The 23,878-nt window shown below is 34.2% G+C and overlaps 1 protein-coding gene across 1 annotated transcript in view; it reads right to left on the minus strand.

The window, feature by feature from the left end:
* form3 (FH2 domain-containing protein formin 3) overlaps positions 1-23,315 on the minus strand; it is a 68,064-nt gene extending 44,749 nt beyond the window's left edge. Inside the window, exons 1-2 of the mRNA XM_088273933.1 lie at positions 23,190-23,315; positions 19,632-19,860 (exon numbers count right to left, since the gene is read on the minus strand). The gene's annotated coding sequence lies outside the window, so the exon portion shown is untranslated. The remainder of the gene's footprint in view (positions 1-19,631; positions 19,861-23,189) is intronic.
* Between the last annotated feature and the right edge of the window lie 563 nt (positions 23,316-23,878).

The following is a 23,878-nucleotide window of genomic DNA, read 5'->3' on the forward strand; positions in this document are numbered from 1 at the left end:
GTGTTTGTCACGCTAAATTATTTGCAAATCACAATATCCTCTATGCTATACGCGATCATTTATGATTTATGAAAATAATTCATTAATAAAAAAATAATAAAAAACTTACTTTCAACTTTTAAAAACATATGAATAAAAGATTGTAACACAGCTTGAAAGTGCCATTATCCGTTTGCTTATAAAACAAATAATAATAAAAATGAAAACAAAGGTAAAATCATAAATCTTCAATTAACGATTTTTAATTGGAATTATATGGCGCAATATTTGTATGCATTATATTCAAACTCTAATTTGTTTCCATTATTAATTGTGAAAAAATACTACAGATGTCTAATGTACAGTGTAATCCGCATCATTGTTATCATTCTGTCTAATATTTAGCATACAGTAACTTCAGAATTTCAATGTGCCCTCAACGCTGGATAACATGGTGCATATTTTGTAATTGTTTGTATGTAAATAAATAGATAACGCGATGAATTAGTCGGTTGTTGCAGAATATGAAGCGGACAGTGTAGCACTCCTCCCCCAGTAGGCCTCGCGAGCAGGTCCGCCCACTGCGGGTCGCGGCAACGGCAGCCGGCAGTCTGCTGTACCTACTGCTGGTTCCTGCTTACCCGATACCTGCTTAGCTGGCTTTGTGCTCTGCTCGCGATAATAGACCTAAACTCACTTGTCTCGAGGAATTAATCATTTCGCAATACGCGCACTCGCGATGAAGTACAATATCCAACGTTTGTCGCGTCAGATCGCTCGCAGAATGTGAACTGACAAGGTTAGACATTTGTATTCTTATTTGCTATTACCTATACTCGCTGTTACCTATAGTTGGCGTGATTTGGTCCCATTAATATTTATTTGTAATGCCCATAGTAGTGCCGGGAGTAATTTATTGATTTAATCCTGAATTCCTTAAATAGAATTCTCGTTACATTTCCGCAGAACTTTATAAAAAAGTCAAACTACATTATAAATAACCTAGGACTAAGGGACTGCGATCGAACACAATATTATTGTACCTAGTATTACATTATTACATGTGACAAAAATCTTATGTACTTCTAATTAAATAATTAATTCCATATCCGCCCCGAATGGTGCAAAGATTAGAAAAGATACAATGACATCCAACCACGAAGACTGTTGCCTGTCCGAGTAATTCTGGATCCTTATATATTCCAAATCATCGTTGGTTAAATTCATACCCCAGTCGCAGAATGTGCATTTTGGCTGTTTTAGTCTTGTTTCTATGGGCTTGTGGTGCCTCAACTAGCCCCGACCACCATGGACGATTTCATTGATTGTTCATATATTATATAAGTATAGAGCCTTTGCGATATATGCATATATGTAAGGTTAACGACCTTTTCAAATCTAGGAGGGATTAATTACGATACTTATCGGTTTGATGTTTGGACGTACTTTATACTTACTTACTCAGGTAGTGTTATATAATTTAGGAAATCATTTTCGAATATTTGTAGGAGTGAATGGAGACGTGTTAAAGCTCGGGAGATATCGAGTTTAGCGTCACAACAATTGAATTGATAAAATGCAACAGTGTTATTATGTTACTTCTCGGAATAATTTGCACGAGGAACAAGGATCGTGCAATTACAGCTCGGCGTAAGAAGACTTTATTCCGAGAATCGAAAGGAATGGACAACTTATGGATCGGTCATATTGTTATTTGAATACAAAGATAACCGAGGAACTACAAAAACTATGAACCGCATAGCGGAACTTGACGCGCAATTATGATACGATGTTTTTATTGTTCGGCTATCGCAAACAACATCGACTTTTACGCATGCGTTCTAAAAGAATAATCACATAAGTAGTAAGTTAGTTGAAAAGGCGAGCTGTTGCAGTTCAAAAGATTCAACAACCAAAAATCGTTTCAAGGACGCGGACGGTACAGTCGCTACGAATGACGGTTCACTGTCTAGTAAAATATTATGGCAATTATAACAACTAATTAATTATTCCTAAACCTACCTCCAGTTTTAGTTAAAAATATCACAAAAGCGTGTAGCGTAAATATAATAAACAATAAAATATTTTGATATATCATTAAAGAATCAGTAAAGCAAATAATATTAGCTAACCTAGTTATGCAGTCTTTACTTTTTTTTTTAATCTGAATCATAGCTCCGGTTAGTTTCATAAAAAAAAATAATAACGAACCGAAGATTAAATAAAGAGAAAAAAAAAACAAATTCAATTCTTATGATACGAATTGAACAAGAGCGCTTTTTATCTCGACTGAAAGTGAATTTTAAACGAGTCGAGTGTGGATATGAGAACAGCTCGGCGGACAAATCGCCCACTCCTTTCAAGAACGTCATAAATCAAAAAACTTGATTTTTCAGGACAACGTTTTTAAAGTTTAAAAATATAATACAATGTATTAAAAATAAATATCAAGCCACTTTTTGAACTTTTTACTGTGCAACAGATCTTTTTAGGTAAAAGCTGAAGGTTATTTCTCCATTTGAAAAATATTTAGTATATTTGAAAAAACAATTAAACAATACCATTTCTTCAAAATGCAAAAACAACACTTTCTGCCCAGTAGCGGGTAAATATTAAGTTGAAAATATGCCGCTTTTGCTGGGATATAGTACATTTTCTGAGCATTCCGAAAACATGTACAACTGAAAATTGACAATTTTTGATTTATGACGTTCTTGAAAGGAGTGAGCGAAATGTGTTCGATAAATAACTTATTCATCCCCATGGGTCGGTGTTCGGCGTAACATAACCCGCGGCCGGGAATGTTGGATCTCCTTCTTAGAATTGGAATTATTTGGACAATAAACATTCTTCCATCGTCTGTTTATATCAACACCGCGTCATATCCAATGTTTTAAATGGAATTATCCGTGAGTAATGAGCGAATACTCTTTGGAGTTCCACGAGAAAGAAGCGAACATATTATTTATTGGAGAAACACGAAACAATGTTGAATGAAATATGGTATAAAGTACTCGGCGTGGATCGCAAAGAATGAGTTCGGTGTGGTACTAAAAAACACGAATTTATGAATATATAAACATTTTACTCACAAATAATATTGTACGTTAATTAAACCCTCTCTAGATTCCCGGATTAAATCTTTATTGAAATATTAAATTAAGCTTATTTAAATCTTTAAATAAGACACATAATTCCACATGATATGATTGAAAATCAAAGAAAACTATATCCAAAGTTGATAGTGCTTTTAATAGTCAACGTGTCAACATACATTGTTTAATCGAGTATGGACTTAACGACATTATGCCCTTAAAACTTAATCGAATACTCGGACCTCAGAAATTTAATTCATATTCATCGTGTTCAACGAGCGTATTGCCAAATATTAAACGCGATGAAGAATTCTAGCCTATTACCGTCTGTGATGCTCATGTATAGGCAAAAAATATTGCCCAGATACTAAACGAGTGTTTGATTTCCTTTTCACTATTCGAAACGCTTATATCCGATATCTCGATAGATGATTATAATTATTAAGTAGTGAGAAACAATTTATTAATCACGGTCCAGTTTTTTACCTCGTGCCTGTGCATTGGCCGCGGTCGTAACGTTTCTTTCGGGTAGTTAGCGGCTAATGTAGATAACATTATATTTATGCGGTACGTTACAGATTACACAAAAGTACGGTATTAAGCTGTTACGGCTGTGTTGACTTGTCAGAGTGGAACAAAAAAGAAAGGTTAAGCCGCTCTAAGCCCGAGTAGGATAAAAACTACAAGAGGTTAAGTACGAACGAGCAAGGTTAACATTTCCTTTACTTTAGCCGCCAAAATGAAGTTGATTGATTAACGGAGCGAACTCTCTCGCCTCACCTCGACACTACACCGGACTGGATTACACTAACATATTGTTATTATGTGTTAATGGACACTTAGACTGAACCGATACTACGGCTTCGGTATTACATATGTTAGTACAGCTTCTCAGTCTTTAAACATAATGAACATCCGATTGTAGTAGTCCCTGACTTTCACAACACACCGCGTTGCAAAAATATAATTAGATGCGCGAAGTGAGATAACTGGTAGATTTATTTATATTCCAAAGTAATCTATCATTCTTGAAACGATTATAGAACCATCTTCGAAACTAATTTATGTAAAAACCTTTCTGACATATCCACTACTATCCGTTGGAGAAAATAATGACCAGATTTGCGTTCGAGGGTTTTAAAAACAAACAAAGTTATCTCCAAACGAATCACTGATATTCAGAGACATTTCTTGAGATTTTACTCGAATAAATTGAGTGCAGATACGAGACACGGATATTAAAATTTAAAGGTATTACTTTGGCCGAATGCTGAGGAACATTTCTAAATATCAGTGTTAGTTCTCCTGGAGATTTTGTTTGTTATAAATACTAAATATTATATTAAATACACACTTTCCTCATTTAAAAAAAAACTTTACCACGAGGATACAATTTGAACTCTTTTCAGGAATAAATTTAAAGAAACGAGGATCGCATATTTTTATTTGGGTAAAATGTGAACGTTCAGCAATACTTACTAAAAAAAACAGTTGTATCTGAAAGAATAGCTAAAATGATTCGTTTGGAGATTGCAAAGTTTGGTTTTAATACGCCCGGTTAAACTAATAATTGATTACGTGTGTTGTGTTCACCTTTCATTTAATAACATCTTCTAAGCCATCTCCAGCACGTGACGGGTGCTGCCAATTTGTAAATCCCAACTAACGATGCCTGTACATTTAAATATAATATATTGTACATATAAATTTGAATGATCGGATCTTGACTATAAGAATAACTTTCGCTGCTCAATCCATTACGTTAGTACGAACATCTCTAATTTGTTCCTCAAAATTAAGTTTACATATTTTAGTTATTGTTACGAGACGAGACACCTATACTGTTTTGAAAATGCCCTAAGAAGGTGTAATCCTTCTCAACAAAATCAAAATACGTAGACCCAAAATCAGGCTGAACTAAGTGATGAGAAATATTCACCCACTAATATGGCAAGTTGTCGTGAGACTTGACATAACATGTGTCTACAGAAGGACTCGGAGAACTAATGCGCTAGTATAATGATACAATCGTTGAATCCATCATTAATTCTAAGAAAATATTCGTGTAATTTAATAAATTGTTTTCGTGTAAGAAATTGGCCTCGCAGCGAATATAATAGATAAATGTAGGTAAATAGAGATAAGAGATCGTTTTAAAACAAACTCCTGCAATGAACAGAGAGACCTTGGCGGGATTTTGTGATTGAATTAATATAATAGCGCTATAATCCTTCAATTGGTTTGGAAAGTGATCGTTATATCTATAATATAAATCTCTTTAGCATCATGAATAGTAATAATGATCAATTTAAATTAATATTTTAATATTATCGGTCTGAAAGGTTAGCCAATTATGAGCACAACTTGCGGACCGGAAGATTTTGTCATTGCGCAAAAGTTATCCCAATTAAACTGTCGATAGTAACTTAGACCAAATAAAAAACGGCTTTTCAAAACAATAATATTAAACTAACAAGTTCCGCGACGACAGATGAAAGGCTGAAATAAGTCAAAACGGTTCACGTCAATTGATAACACAAATGCATCGAGAAGATATCGATCCTTTTCAACTCGCACCACATCTGACTCCGAGCAGTTTTTAATTTTAAGTAAATACATATTACACATTATGTATTGATATTATATTTAGATTATTTATCAGAAGAATATGAAATACCAAAAATTTATCGAAATTCAATAAAATAAAAAATGGAAACTTTTCTCGTGTAGTATTGTAAAGGTAAAGGCCACTTCGATTAATGAACTCGATTACGATTAATTAATGCTTACCTTTCGATTAATAGTAGAGTAATTATTTGATAAATCAACACTCGCGAGAGATGATTGGTTGAACCTGCCGGGCGATTGCTGTAGCTACCTGGTGCCATATGGCACGAGATCGCGGTCAAGGCCCCGCCTGTCAGCGCTGGCGCCGCGAGCCCCTCGAGCCCCCGAGAGGGGCTTGCCGGGGCGCCACCATACTCGGCGTGTTAGCGCGCTAAAGGTTAAGCTCTTTTATTGTTAACAAATTACGATATACATTATAATGCGATACATAAAACATTACTGAGCATAATATAACTCTCGCTTTTGTTGGAATTATGCGTTCATTGATTTTTCCATATTTTTATTGTTATTATAATAAAAATAAACTTAAGTCATGACGCTTAAATAACAACCGATTTGAAATATATCTAATCGTAACAATTTTGAATGTGTTCTTATCGCCTGTATGTATCTGTGTAAGATTTTTTGCTTATTCTGAACATGAGCTTTAGAGGGTTGTGTGAATAATTGATTGTATCAATAATGATACAAAAATGCAGAATGATTATTATGTACGAGGCATTCTAAGGAGTGTCAAGGTATTTTCTTCATCAATTTAATGATTTATACAACGATGCGGCAACATGTTTTTCGATAGATTATTTTACATCCTTTAATATTCTCAAATGCTCTTAAAACTTTATCTAGTAACGAAATGTCCATGGTACATTACCAGCATTCAACGCACATGTGCCGAAACCCCAAATCGATTGCATCCGCCGTCTTTAAATATAACGAGATGTTAAATAATAATTTATATCCGTTCTTGCCCATGCGACACTTCGTAAATCTTCTCCGGTGTATTTGCTTTTCTGTTGGTCGATACAAGATTTACGGTTCAAGTTGTTTTTAATTAGAGTTAATGAATAGTAAAATATATGGAAATGATATGCTAAATCGTACAAATATTACGTATTTACCTAAATTATTGTTTTAATGTGATAGCATATTTAAGCTTTGTCAATTTTAAACCATTGTTTGGTGGAAAATATCACTTTATTATATCGAACATTGTCAGTCATCTGGTAAAACGTGAAAAAGGGAAGACAAACGCTGGTATTAACTGACTATCGAAAATAATTGAACGTGCGCGCGTTTGAAATAATTTCGTTATCGGTCATTAAACCTACATACTTTAAGAATTGGCCTATTTGTCTTTTAAACTTTTAGAAATAAGTCTTCGATTCCATTACACGCCTGAAGGGTACCTGCGTTTTTACCAGATGCAATATTATTACATCTGACGAAAACAAAATAAATAGCGATAAAGTCATTGATCGGTATCGACTGGTCAGTATGTTTCGGAATTCCTCCTTGACTGCGGAAGGTGACCATCTGCTGTCAGGGTCCGGCTCCAGCGAGGTCCGGCTCCAGCGAGGTCTGTCCATACTGCTATCTACTGCTCCATAGTATGTACTAAACCTACATGTGGACAAATAATAGCTCAATAATCAGTTATTGTGTGTCACAACAGATATTCCTCCGTGCAAAGAACCGCGTGTCTAGAAATCGCGTAGGACCTAGGCTAGGATTCAATACGAACGATAACGCTTTAACCACAAGGCATTTTTAACTCAGATCGGTAAAAAATATCGATGTTTTATTTTCGGTAACATTGACATCCTGACAATGCCGACCGGTTTCAAAATGTCAAAGTTGTTAGAAATCAAATTCATTAACACGTTATCTTTTCACTGTAATTCCAGCCCTATCGTGACAAACAATATAAATAATAACAAAAAGATCCTCGCCATGCCATTTTTAGTTTACGCCCTATGCCAGGGATGGGGAACTTTTTCGTTTCTATACGTCGCATTCATTTGTCTGATTCGACATAAGGCCGCGTTTGAAAAAAATCTCTGTACCTAATGTGCCGCAGGTTTTCCGCCTCTCTTTTATGCCACGATAGCGATGAAGTTAAACTAAAAATAATCAATCATTATTTCGTGGAAAGATCGGTACAGGTATGTCATGAGGTGTCCCAGGTGCTCAATTTTCACGGTTTCATCGGAGTTAGTAATTGGCAAGTTTTCCCGATTCTACCTAGAACCTCTTCGTTGGTCGTTGGATCCGTCCAAGATACCGCGTGTACGCGGCATCTCGCGATAAATCCACATTTCGTTTGTCATCATCCGTGAGAGTCCAGGCTTCTCAATTCTATATCAATATTCTATTGCGCAGTAATTGGTCTTATTTTATGATAAATATTAAATTTAGGCATTTCGACGCGTTTCCTTATTTCTGAGTTTGATTAAATTGTTTGATCTGTTATTGGTATAAATTTAATTTTCGCAATTCTCGTCTACATGAAAGAGTATAAACGAACGGATAAAAAGAGCAAAGGCCGCTACCCGCTACTTGCAAAATATAATACAACAGAATAAAATTAGACAAGTTGCCCGAAAGGCAATAATATTAAAATTAGCATTTACTGTGTTTTATATTTTCAATGTTACTAATTGCGTCGACTTCGTAAAAATAATAATGATGATTATTGAGTTTTGATAAGGTGTTACCTTGCAAATGGATTTAAAACATCGGAGGTAGTGAGTGTTATGTATGTACTTGTATATTAGTCTAAGTCTAAGGTTAACTCGGGCCCGGAGCGATATACTGAATCTCTCTACGTACGAGACACAAGGATACTTGTTTTACTCGAATTTGGATGGGTAGAGTAACCGAATATTAACTGACCGTTATGCAGATGTAATTGTAAAATAGCGAGGCCTCTATCATAATCAATTAGCTTATAGAAATAACCAAAAACTTTTTTTTCTGTAAATAAATCTATATTCTACTCCGATGTAAGAGTTTAACGAATATTTTAACTTTAAATAGACCATGAATATATTTTATAAGTTTAAAATACTATCAGTCAATCAGAATGGAGTTTTCGCGTCAATCGAGGAAGGCGCCGTGGCACAGGTGTAAGATGCTCGACTGCGACACTGGCGTAGCGAGTCGGTCAAAAGCAAAATTTAATTAAGACGTATTTATTTTCGAATGGTCCGGATGTCTGTGATATATTTTCATATCTAGTTTCTCTATCCTTACTTTGCTACCCGTAGACAAGCCTCGAAAGAGACTCGATTATTCCCTAAAAAACACATGCATATTTTGAGCTCGCAGATATATTATATTTATCTATTTCCACATATAAACATTTTATATTTTTCAGAACTAGACAAATACCGATATCATGTATTGATTTTAGACAATGACAAATAAAAAAATCCCAAATCAATGAATTGCCCTATACACCATTGGATGCGGATAAGGAAAACAAGAAAGTCGACTGTAAAAGGCGTAAACAGTGAGACTGTGAGGGGCAAGTAAGATATTTTGCCGGAATGGAAAAAACACATCGTATGCGCCGAGAAAGAATACATTTTCTTTAGTGAAGTGGGCAGCAAGCCGTTTGAGGTCCTAAGATATTCTATGTAAAGAGCAAATATCAAAATTGAAACAACATTAGGAAATTGTGAAATTGTCACACCTGCATATTATTACATCGGTTGGTTCACCGCTAATTAGCATACCATTGCTTCGCGTACCGCATGCAGGAAACTTGTATACCGAAAATGGACATTTAATATTCCACGGATATGTCATATAGCAATAAACACCTCAAGTTAGTCCAATATACGGATACACCTCGCTTAGTCCGATTGGTTTCGACGAAATCCCGGACTCTTTGGAGAGCAACGTTGTGCCAATTTTAATCAAGTAAACAAGTTTTTTTTGTATTTTTGCCCAATTATAGGCAATTAAAAATAAACAACCAAGAACGTTTTAAATGCAAAAAACAGTACGTTTCATCGCATATTAATATGTATAATTTTTGGCAAAGTTTTTCCTCGTTCTACGATGTATGGCCGTCTTTGTAGCGAATTTTGCTGCCGTGTTGTAGGTTCTGGGTACGCCTCTCCATGTTTATTTAATATCACCCTAGATTAGTACCCAAAGCGCAGAACTGATAACCTTGCCTTCGTGTAATTACAGTTTTAGATAATATTGCATAATACGATAAAGTGCTTTATGCACCGTTAGATGCAGATACGAGTTAGAAAAAGACGATTTATGTTATTCGTGAGAAAAGCATGAGCAGAAAAAACAATAAAAGCGGAATATTTGCTTGATAGCAAATTTCATAAAACTCTGATTGGTGCATTTTCTCCCTCATAGCTTTTACAGCTAAACAAATAAGGCGACTGACAACATAATTTAGAATGAAAGAAAATATACCCTTTATCGACGATGATTTTCTTTTTCGGGACAATTTGCCCTCCGAAGATTCAGACAGACTAACTGAAGTGACGGAGGCAGGAATAAGCGAGGTATTCCCGCAGTAATAAACAACTCAGTCGGTGAAATATAAACTAAATGTATCGGATGCCAAACATCTCTCACCGCCTGACACCTGACACTCGCGAGGCGACATTTCGGAGTGGCGCAAGTGTTGCTCAATGTGCATAACATTATTCTAAACGAGAAATTATTGCCTCACGTAAATGTACATAAACTCACTCGTCTGTTTCGAGTTTAACGGAAATATTCTAACAGCTTCCTTATTATATTTCGGCGTACCGATATCTCTGAAAAATAATAAAGATTACCCAACAGCGAACGTAACCTAAAATATATGTATACAACAATATACTTTTATAGAATCAATCAATATTGAAACATGTCGATCAATACCTAGGTACATTATTATAAACAGGTAAAACATCACATAGATTTTTATATGGGTAAGGGTAATTTGCGGCGAGTCCCGGAAAATTTCTTTGCGTTATACGAATACAAGTAGCTAAGAAATTTCAAAACTACTCTTGGACGATTGAAGCAGACACGATAAGCTCGTATAATTTAACGCGTAGAAGATATTCGATATTATTATTTAACATTCTCTGGATATAAAGAATTTTTTATAGATTCTAGAATATATATATATATTATAGTATATTTGTATAAAAAAAAATTATAATTATTTTTATTTTTATTTGCCAATTTCGCTAATAAAACAATAGCGAGTTAACGACATAATGCATCATTACGACAATTCAAATACTATGTTTGAACACTGATAGCTCATTTATAACATATTCAAAAATGAATAATAGTGTATTTGCTTACAAAAGAAAATGTGAACGCGGTAATTTAAAAAGGAGATACCTAATGACCGAATGGAATTAAGAAGAGCAGACGCGGAAATACTGTCGGCATTATAGACATAGGAATAGTACAAGAATCTGACCAGTCAGACAGCACACACGACCACGACATACGACACACGAGTGCACGAGGTCGCAACAAATTACCGACATATTTAATAAACTTTGGACGCCGGCAATAAAAAAGATCGCCAAATGACATTCACATGTCAACTGCCAAATCTAAATATTAGTGCACTTGCTGCGTGTCGGACTGGCCAGTTCCGGAGACCGACCGGACTCCGCCAAGGCTCCGACTACTTCTCTCGCTCCACCTGTATACGTAGATGGGAATGAGGAGACACGACCACTTAGAGTCTAAGTGGATATGTCTCCTCGTTCTAAGTCTTAGACTCTAGGCTATTATAGGCGTTTCCGTCATCTGCACTCGAATATTCTTACTCTTGCTGCTTAAAAATTGAAACGGTAAGTACCTACTGCGGATTTCTCTGGCATATTGACCAGAAAAAAGTTAAAATTCATACCAAGAAAAAGCAAGTATCCTTAAGGCATGTGAAACAGAAGTATAGTAATTAGTATTTATGTTCAATGATAAATACTTTAGAATTAAGAAAAACACATTTAATGTAAATAAAAAATATATTCATATGTTAAGCATTATCACTTTGCGTATACGAATTATAATGCAAAGACCTCTTAATTTCGTTCGTACAATTTTATACCGGTCTATGTTACAGTGTATAAAGTGATCACTCAAATCAGCTGATATTCCAGACTTCCATATTTGTTTTCGAAAAAGTCCTTTGTGTCTGTCGAGATATCAATAATATCTCTTCTCGGGGTGAAAGCCATTATTTGTGTTCGATGATTTAGACATACACCAAATATTGCTGAAATTGAGCTGTGTTTACTGGTGAAAAGGTTTACCGAAAACATTCACGCTGTCGATTTAGGAGTGATAAGTTTGTTTGACTCTTTATGGTACACGCAAAGATCACGTTCGGTTGCTACACGAAAGTGGTTATTTTCACAAATGTATTTATCTGAAGCTCATCAACAATAGCGAGGATATTAACAGTTTGAACAATACAGTCAATTATGATAGCGGTGCGGTGAGGTGAGGAGTCAAATGTTGTTTTCCGGTTGGGAATTTATGTTTCTAGTGTGAACAATACGTAGTATAAACCGAACTCGCATAAGAATAATTTCATCATACTATACGGATTTGTGATAAAACTACAAATTTAATATAGCGCAGAATACTGAACAAATAGTTGCTAAGGAACCATTTTGCGAATCTTTAGACGGCTAAGGCCAGAAACAGATTAGCACCTTGAAATATTCGGGGTTAGGAGTAGCTTCAAGCTGCCGTACTAACGCAACGTTAGGACAATTCTCGCAACAGTATTTTATTGTCTTTTTCCTTTAGCTAGTAGACAACAGACAGGTGCATCCTTGATCATGACGCAGGACTCCGATAGTGGCTGTGGGGGACGGATTCTTGATTCGCGAGACGAGAAGAATAGGACGAATGTAATTAGTATTCTGTAAACGAGTCTTCGCTTAGCGACGCCGACGCGACGAGACGGTGGCACTCGTATAACATAATATCTGCATAATCGTCGCATTTATCACGAAAGAATTTATTTCTCTCTCAACTTAAGTGCTTAATGGATTATTTTACGGTTAAATGCAATCTAATTATTCCGAGCAAGTTTTAAAATAAGATATTCTTCTTTTTTACCCTCATTCGCACCCAGTGGTGGATAGGGAACTAACTGCATCGCTTCCATACAGTGTTACCTTTATTACTTGAAGGCAATGTAATTATAACTACTACGTTTTAAGTACCTATGCAGGATAATATTAAATAAATATAAAAGTGAAAAATCAATTATATTTATTATAATAACAGGTCTATAAAAATGGTTGGCGATTATTTTTAGCGTAACGAAACACAATTCAAAAACACAACCCTGTTATGTGTTCAATCTATGATATCATGGCGCCATCATTTTTTGAAAATTTCTGCATGGATATCGCGTGTCTTTAACATTTTTAGAGGGTAAAAAAATATATTTATGTTTATAATTTCATCTAACAATAAGTAAGGGATCGGAAAAAGTTAAATAAATATTAATTGTTTGCACTTATAATAAAATTCAACAGTAATAATGACGTTCATTGTATGAATATAAAAAGTACATACACAAATAATTGAGTCAATACAAATTTTTACTTGTAGTTTGCACTTGAAAATTTCGTCAATTTTTTTAATTGTAACGTAACGGGCTGCGTTTACATTCATTTTAAATACACGGGATACATAGCGACGGTAAGTCACGGGAAAAAATATGAGTTTGACTGGATGAGGTTAGTAAATAGGGGATGAAAATCTGTCTAATCTCTTTTTTTATTGACTTTTTCTTACAGTTAACAAGATTTGCGAACGTATTGTATACATTTATATATTATACTAACCCTTTTTTATTGTTTATAGTTAAGTCAACTTTTTAACATAGACATATTTAAAACTGTAACACAAATGACATTATACGTTATAAAAAAGTACTACATAGGCGTATGTAATGAATGATCGTATATAGTAAATATCACGCTTCTTGTCGAATATCCGAAAAGATAACGGGGGCGTCATCCTCTCAGATTATTATGTCATCTCAGGCACAAGTTCTCTGTAGCCATGTTTCATTTATATTTTTCATAAAGCGAGTTGTGCGTTTTGGTTTAACAATCTGCGGTTAGACACTTCCACTAAATTCCCGATACCTATTATCTTACTTGACACATAAAGAACCAAAACGTATTTATAAATGACATGCGTATTCTCGGAACCATTCAACTTCTCAGATATTCTGTACAATGTCACTTTATTCAAAGAAATACCATTAGAGAATGGACTTAATAAAATGTCTTCATAAACCGACATACTCGTACATATTGTGCAGTACACGTCATTTATATGCCTAACACTATGAGACCATACTGAATAAAATAACGTATTTCAAATGAACCTACATACACGCTTTATATACCCGTAACTTATTCTATTTTATAACTAAAACCAAATGGTTACTCTTGAAAACATTCGCAAAAAATTTCAATTCGACATAAAGTTTTTTTATTTGATAAGTGACCGGGTTTATTACTACCGACATTACCAGTCGGGTGATGTGGGTAATAACAAAACCCGTCACTGGTCAAATAAAATAAAAGTGGGAAAAGGTATATGGTTGTTTTTTGCTATAAAATTCAGTTCCACCAATAAATGTCGGTACAAAACTTGAATCTAACGAAAAGTTTAGTTTATAAAGCAGAATTTTTAAAAATATAGTTTCTCTTATTATGTGTCGACAGTCACAGGTTGTTTTGGTTCGCCAAGTCCACTCCTAAGGGAGTGGAACATTCCTCACGAAGGCGATCTGCTGCGGCTGCGAGTAAATATACCAACCGCCGCGCCGGTTTAGCCATTATTACACCCACTCGAACGCAACTTACCCAAACTGAATACCACAATGATAATAATATCAATCAAACTCACTATCAATTAGATACAATCCTATTCATCGATCTTTTTTTAAATGATAACTTGATTATTCGTATCGCAGTTTTCTGTCGATGATTGACACAAGTCATGTTATTAGTATCACTCGCTCTGAAACATTATATTATTATATCGCACACCTAGGTCAAAAGTGTATCACCTCAAAAAAACTGTTTTTTTCAGGAGAGATTTAAAACGTATGGTGATGTTGCCTTATGTAATACAAGGTTCCTGTTTTCTTTTACGAATGAACAATGCATATTAAAGAATATTTACATTAAAACATTTCATACAAATAGTCTAATTTTTGACTTACTACTGTCTTGTACAACATATTTAAGGTTTTTTCTCTCATTATTTCAACTTGAAATCAAATAAGTGCAAATAAACATAAATTTTTCTCGTACCTGAGTCAACAAAATGGTTGTAACTTGAAATAAAGTAGTGAATATTTATCCATTCGATCAAAATCTAATCACCAAAACTGTCACAACTCGAAATAAATCTGTTTTGTACCACCAACGTATGTCTACCCTTCTTGACTTTATGGCAGTTATTAAAATTACAACGGTTTTAGTGGAGGGGCATGGGCTCTTTTATTCACCAAAAGGAGCATAAAGTGCTATATTTTGAAGAATATTTAAGATATTGACAAATCGGATAAATTGATATATGCGTCTTCGTATGTAGAATCCGAATACGTGATTATCTAAAAAAACTTGAGTTGATGCAGTTTTGATCTAGGTGTGCGATATTATATCCTTTTTTTACACTCGGAGGCGGTCAATACTAACTTAAGTAAATAAGAAAATCAATAAAAAAAATAGGATTATGAATTCAGGTAAAAAATCCTTTGATTTTTTTAAATGTGAGATTCATAATTTATTCGATAAAAAGTAGACAAACAATACGTAAGTAGGCACCAGACAGCTTCTGATTCGGTGGTTAGAAGACACGAAAAATCAAAGAGTTCGAACGTTGGACCCACATTGCGAAAGAAAGCTGAATATTAAATGTTTTAATTATTATTTACGATATAAGTAATATTTATGAGGAATGTTTAGCATAACGAGTTAGCTTATCTTAAGTAGATACTCCTAAAGATTTAACGGCTTCGCGAGAAATTCGTCCTAATGACATTCCTCCGCGATCGTATCACCAATTTGTCGGCTGAAATTACTATAAATATTATTATTATGCAAACCTCCAGATCAGTCGACCAGCAATACCTCACTCATACTCGTATTCACAAATCCTGGTTAATATTTGACTTTGCAGCGAAAAGACAGTATAAAAAATCCAGTAAAAAAATTGTGTACAATAAAATGAATCCTCCAAAATAGTCATTTGAACCAACGTACGTTTGTATCTTTCAAGAAATAGTATTATTACATACGGAGTGCTAGAAGCAGGTAGCAGGTTCCTCCCTATGTATTATCTAAGTAGTAAATTAAAGGTGGGTGTATTTCTAAGGTCAGTAGCCAACATAAAGGCAGTCGAGTAACTACTATCAACCAACGTGTTTGGCAACATCTCACATCATAAAATATAATACATCGACTGAGTACTTTTTGTAGCTTTTATTGAGTTGGCTATGGGCATCAAAACACACTGTATCGATATGTCGCTTTAAAATTATAAATCCTTATTTTTTTAGGACGATTTTTAATTACGTGGCGTAATTACTATAAGCGTTTGGCGTAAGGTCCGGGGTTTGATTCTAAGGGGAACGTTCCAAAAAACATAATTTTTTTTCTTATATGTACACCTTTATGTTATGTGTTATTTTGGTCATCAAGTCAAATTGAATTTCCCAGACTGAATTGAAGGCAAGAGGTGATCCTCTTGCGTTCAATTCTCGATCGAGATAACACTGCATCAAGTACACATTACGACTTAAGTTGGATAAGCATACTTTATATATATTTTTTTAAAACAATTTGAGTTAAGTTTAATTTATAAATTAATTATGTTTAATCATAGCATAAATCGTGATACAAAAAAATAACGATATCATATTTGAGTAGCGAGTTACTCGTATTTTCTTACATAATGCATAATTATATTGTATTACTTAAAGAAGTCCAACTAACGCAGAGGTATGTTACTAATTTTTCATGTTGTATGCTATTTCTCATGTTCATTTTAATTTACAAACTGTAAATTACTTATCATAGCAAACATATCAATAAATAAATACATCTGTATGCCAATTAAAAATGGCGTCTTCTCTGAGACAGGTGCGAATATTCCATATAATGAAGTTAACTGAATCTAACAGCGCAGAGTGCATACAATTTTTAATATGTAGATTTAAAAAAAACACTAGAGGTCATCCTTAATTTGTAACGGAGTATTTTTTACTCATATCACTGCAATTAATTTCCTCCGATAAAATTATCTGATTTACCTACTAGATTCGAAATTGAATCCATAATGTTCTCCTCAACTGTCATGTGGTGTCGCATGTATCCACAGGGTCATGGAACATTTTTACTCGTTCAAAGTTGCAGTAAAAGAAAGAAAAGTGCGAGTAAAAAAATGATATTTTAATATAACATTTAAGGATATAATTGATGTGAACTTTTTTACTTATTTAAAAATTGGATTATATTCTGCGGTCGATTTTTTTTAAAGATCCGTTCTTTGGGAAAAGTGGTTCATCAGTGGACTTGTATATCCTAAGTGATCCGTTGACTAAGACCGGATCAAATGAAGGATAGATAGGTAGGGACGAGATTTTTATCATAAATACATTATTTCGACGATAGCCAAAAATAGAAACTAGCACATAATATTCGTTTTAATTTTTTTTTTAAATATCTTAAATTCATTCTTAACAATAATCTAAAAGGCATAATTTAAGATCTTTTCAGATTCCAAAAATAAACTGCCTAGCCTAACGTGCATACACAGTCATATTGTACCATAAAATACTTCTAACCCTTATCCGCACCCAAAGGTGCATAGGGCACTATATCGTATTGACAGTGTTATCTTGATCGTTACTTCTATGAAGGCAAGGGGATCACTACTGCGCTTCGGGGACCAGTCCAGGTTAATATTAAATTAATATTAGAGTGTAGAATCACTACTATCTATTTTCACTCCCCCTCCTGGGAATCGAACCCGGAACCTCCAGCGCGGTAGCTAAAAACGCTAACCATTACACTACGGAGACGGACGTAAAATATCACGGAAATGATGGATAGTGATATAAGGTAATCATAATGTAAACTATGCGTCGATAACTTGTGAATAACAACTTAATTTAAAATATGTATTCATCTTTATTTATGTAGCATAATTATATTTAACTGTTCCGTAATATACAACAATAATTATTCGGAAAACCAATTAAATATAAATAATAAGTTCGTATGTTAATCATTTTAATCTATTATAAATTAACACAATGCAAAAAATATTATGTTGGTACGTAATAATATCAGCATAGAAGAAGGTAGTAAGACATTATTTATTGCCTGAAAAAACAAGTTAGCTAACTCGGCAGGCAAATGAATGCATGAAGTTAAAGTATGATTACATATTTTATTTGTAATAGATTTATATTATCCACTGACACTTCGTGATGGAATTGCATTTTTAATTTATTATTAGATTAAAACCAATATTTTTAGCTTTTCCACTTTTTTATTTGACCAGCGACCGGGTTTCGTCGTTACCGACATCATCAGACTGGTATTTTATTTGTAATCCTAATCGTAACTTACGTGGGCTCTTAATTAGTTATGGGTACTTATTCGGCGGGCACTTTTGCGCCATTTTGTGCAGGAAATGCAAGAAAAACTTCGAAATAGCATACTAATGAGATCATCTCGGTTGAAATAATAATTTATAAATGGTAAAACACTGTTTACTTAAAATACGATTTAAAAAAAAGGAAAACCAGAATAAAATTAAGTATTATAAAATTGGTAAAAAGAAATACTCAACTAACACAGTAAACGTAACAACTCGTACACAGATAGAAGAAAGTATAAGATAAACATTATTACATAGATTTATATTATCCACTGACACTTCGTGATGGAATTGCATTTTTAATTTATTATTAGATTAAAACCAATATTTTTAGCTTTTCCACTTTTTTATTTGACCAGCGACCGGGTTTCGTCATTACCGACATCATCAGACTGGGTCTGATGTCCAGTCTGTCTGAAAAGTCCAGTCTGATGATGTCGGTAACGACGAAACCCGGTCGCTGGTCAAATAAAAAAGTGGAAAAGCTAAAAATATTGGTTTTAATCTAATAATAAATTATTATTACATAGGGTAAAACGTAATTTGGTGAGAAAAGTGTATACAAAAAGGTATATAAAACAAAAGTAAAGTAAACAGTATGTTTGAAGAAGTATAGAAATAAGAAAGTGTATGTTAAAAATTAACACAAATATTTTTTAAACTTAAGTTTTACTTAGTAAATACCACTATTTCTTTAAATCTACTGTGACACATGTTTCGATGCATTCTGCATCATTTTCAAACACCGTATGTGAAGCTAATTCTAAATTTTAGAGTCGGGTCCCTGGGACGTTGAATGATGAAGAGGGGGTAGGAGCTGTTTCTTTTTTTTTGTTCTTATCAGTGGGAACATAGACAGTAGGGGTGAGGCTTTAGTCATTGTCATATTGTTATTGTCATGGGTTTAAAATGATACGGAATGCATCGAAACACGCGTCACAGTAGATTTTAAGAAATAGTGATATTTACTAAGTAAAACATAAATTAAAAATGTATAGATTTTACCACAAAATGACTGCTAAATCAATTAATGAAATAAATATTTCTTACTAGGCATTTATTTAGTTAATTAGTTTGTTTTACATTTATTTCAATAATTTTATGAATTGCATGTGTAAAAATTCTACGCAAAAACTACTTGCGATGGATATAGGATTCCTAGTCACACAATGCATATTTTTGTTAGATGTTAGTAATATATTGTGTAATTCAAAACAAAAAAACACTCACATATAGTACTCGTATGTCGTCTTTCCGAGACAGCTGGATAAGCTCCTCGGAGCTGTCAGGAACTCATCCCCGTATCCCGATCGTTGTTTTGTTAGTAAGTTCGGTATTATCCTCAAAAGTCGAAGTATTGTTAATAAAGTTAGAGTCGTTGTTCGTTGTTATGGATATAACTTTATCACTTTGTTTAGTGTCTCTCATATTACACCAACTAGGGGTTAGAGCTCGGGACCTGTGGGACACACTTTATGGGTAACAGGTCCTGATCGCTCGGTGGCGCGGGCGCGGGCGGCGGGCGGCGGGACACTGAATAGTGCCGGTAGCTGACCGGTGCGCGATGACCGGAATACTCGCAAATAACGACAATCTTCATTGTCCTTGGACTTTTTCGGTTTCTACAGTAACTCGCGTTAGTGTCTTTTTTTAATTATTGAGCCATTTGTGTTCATATAACTGTGCAGCCCGAAACTTATCGAGAAGTTCCACAACACAGAAGAGCGCCAATAAAGAATCGGTATGTTTCAACCTTTTTCCTATTATCCTTTTCATCAGCATAAATTAAAATACAAAAAAACTATGCCATCCGCAAAACTTATTTTGAAAGTATTAAGTGTCGATTAATTTCAACTTTTTACAATATTAAAAATAAATTTATGTACAAATACATCTTGAAATGCTAATAGTTTTCGGTCGCGCGACGTGCTGTTCGACACTGAATCTTCGTAATACGAATTTAAATAATTTTATACGAAAATGCAAATGAAATATCCAATAGGTAACAGCGAAACTGCGTGCATTAAATAAGATTGTTTACGAATTGATGCGTTAAGTAATAAATATTTCACTTTGCGTGCGTAATTTGTTCACCATTAAATATTTTATCAGCAGACGAAGTGATTTACATTATAAATTTAGTCATTTCTGCCTCGGCAATAACTGACTTCCAATTTGGTAACCAAATTATAACTTCAAATACTCAATTTACAGTAATAGTTAAACGATATAACCTAATAAAAACTTTTAACAAAGTAAAACGAGATATAAAATGCAGTTCCAGATTAATTTCTCAGTTTGCGATCAAAATCCACTAATAATATGAATATTCTTTCATCAAACCATTTTTCATAGTTGCGTTCAAATATTCAACAAGTTTTGTGAGTCCAAGTGTTTATCAGGTGTGTACCTAGGAACTAGGAACTAGGAATCCACACGACGGTAGATGATGTTTTTACACAGAAACAAATAATGGTAGCAATTGCTTTTTAGAGACAGACAAAGGAAGTTTAAGTAGAGCGCAGTACTAGTACATATTTCACGATCCTAGATCTGAGGGAGATTTTCGAGAAAGTGGATTGATATTTTTAGATGATAATGCGTTACATTCAAAAGCTATTTAAGGTTTTCTTGAAGTTCAATCGGTTACCAAAATCGTAGTAGTCAAAAATGCTTACTAGTGATACTTCTCAAAAATTTGCACATTAAATAAATAATAAAAAAGTTTAAAATCCAGAAAAATTTGAAGAGGGATCCGAGGATAATCTAAATAATATTTTCATTTTTTAGTGCCTTGTTGACGAGACGAATGCCAAAATATAAATAAAAGATTTAAAAAAATGAGCCCTTTATTCTAGATTCTAGAATAGAGTTTTCAGTGACAGCTTGCTCGTTCATCGCGTAATGAATACGATTCATCCATAAGACACCACAAATTCATTTATTTTAAAATTATTTTAATCCAAAGAGATCGAATACATACTTTATTGACGAGCAAAATATGATAATACCTTTGTAAAATATAAATATTACTGAAAAATTGACCAACTTCAAAACCTTGCAAGCTATCTGAACGAGAAAGCTCGAAACTATTCAGGACGAATAATAATCACAATGTCACTTACTAGCTGCAATGTAAAATTGTTTTTTAGGATGAAAAGCAATCGATAATTTTGGTAAGACTAGAATCGAATTCAGTAAGAAGTCGTCTACTTGTTTACGCGTGGGAGCTATTAGGGTCATAATATTGCGTTCACAGACTGTTTGATACGCGAGATAATAACATTTTAGTACAAAACTTATCGCGTCGACAATGAAGGAGAGATCTATAAAACCCAAAGAGAGAGAAATGCGTATGTTCAGTATATAATTGGAAACGAATAACCAATTATAGAACAGTTACTCCATTTATTTAACTGCTCGCTGTCTAATCGAATGCCTAATTCAATCAATTAAAACTGCCGTCAACAAACTGAGTTAGGATGTCTCCAATGCTCGAACAATTGTCACGACGACTTTATTTTGGAGATCAGTTTCAGTTTCATGTTAAATATTAAACTACTCGCTGAATAATAATAATAATAAGCGAGGTCTTCGGAGGAGGTATGCAAATTCACACTACGCAAATGTTTGCGCAAGTTTGACAAAATCGTTAGAGCTGTCTGGCTGCTTGTGATACAGTAAAATCACAATTCAAACTATCATAATGTTAGCATAGATGAACAATTTCATTTACTGGCGATCATTACTTAGCATCTTATCATTACTCAGGTGAAAATAGTTTTATGAAGAGTCAACACGGACTTCAAATAATTGTACGAGTACAATAATACAGGGGTGCATTTCATTGAAAATTTGGAAAATGATGCAAAATTATCATTATTAAGTCTTATCACTGGGAATTTGTTAAACCTAAAATGAAGTACCGAATTCCCGAAAGTTAATTATAATCCATGGCTTTTTTCTTTCATCCAATGTAAAGGAAGGAAAATAAAGAAAACGAGACGCTTTGAAAAATTAATCGGATAAGTACACGAAAAACGAAAGAAAAACAATACAATTTAAACTGAATGCAAGCAAAAACATACAAACATATCGCAGTCATACAGGAGAAAGTGACCAAGTGCATTTTTAACAAAAACGTGATCATTGACTATTTGATATCTTACTAGCTTAATACTGCCCTGAAAAAAATCCCAAAGGATTTTAAACTTGGAAGTATGATATATTGACTTGTTAAAAATGACTAACTGCATTGATGTTTATTTTCTTGCCAAGCAAAAGTTATTTCAATGGCCCTCCTGAACATTTTACCTTATGTTATTTGGTCACTTACTATACGACTACGATATATTTTAATAGCGATATAAAATGTGATATTACCGATATAACTGTACATAAAAAATTAGAAAACCAGCAAAATAAAACATTCAATAGAGTATTTTCTCGGTAACTCCACGTAGATTTAAATTTTACGCTATTGTGGGGGTTGTCTCGTGTCTCGCATCCCGAAGATGACCCCTGCGATGGAGGTCGAAGCGTCAGAAAAAAGTCTACGCGGAAAATAAACAATGATTGAGTTTCACGTTTAGATAGACGAGTAAATTACTGCCATACAAAGCTTCTGCGTAAAAAACTTCCCTTAATTCGGTATAACGAATTTGATCAGTCTACTAAATCTCATTTAGAAGGAACAGAAGTCAGGAGTGGTGACAGATAGATAGTAGAATTTCCCTATAATACCGATCACCTTCCACCGCACAAGAACCACCGAGAAGGACGTGTTACCCTATCACAGGACGGAAGTATCACGGTCACACTGGTCACAGCGAGAGCAGTAGGTACATTACAGTATTGTCGTAAGACGGAGCGCAAACGACACGTCCGGCCCGGCCGGTGTATCGGCTCCAACTGGTTGGCGTTGGTGTTAGTAGTTGGTAGCGAATAGGACTATGGCTGTGCAGGCTCACTCGAGGCACTGTGCGGCCGCTGGAGGCTGCGCGTCCTTCGATCTTCACTCACTTTCACCATCCGCACAGTGCGAGCGTGAAGAGGGTAATAATGGTTATTTTGGACTGGGAATTTTCTATCTATTTCTATTATGAAAATATCGACTCCTTTCTTTTACGCTACGTACTGTTATGCTTGTTCAAATAAAACACACGGTTTCCTTTATTTTCCGCTTCCGGTGGGCAGATAGTGCTTATATGTATAAGTAATAAAAAAAACGTAAATTGTAGGGAGTCGCAGCGTGAATGATTAAACAATAATTTACTACATATTATATTTTTTCACTCTAATATTTACAAAACACCAGCCAAGATAATTAATACCTGTGAACCCCGTGACTGATCACCTTGCCTTCGTGTAATGTTATGGGTTGCCACAATGTCAACGTTAAAAAAACTGCTTTGATATCATTGATATAAAATAAATAAAAATATTTCTTAAGCTGTAAAATGATGTAGATAGCGGAT

Source organism: Brachycentrus maculatus, unplaced genomic scaffold (assembly GCF_059751285.1).
Source record: "Brachycentrus maculatus isolate JH-2025_06_01 unplaced genomic scaffold, ASM5975128v1 h1tg000620l, whole genome shotgun sequence".
Lineage (NCBI taxonomy): Eukaryota > Metazoa > Arthropoda > Insecta > Trichoptera > Brachycentridae > Brachycentrus > Brachycentrus maculatus.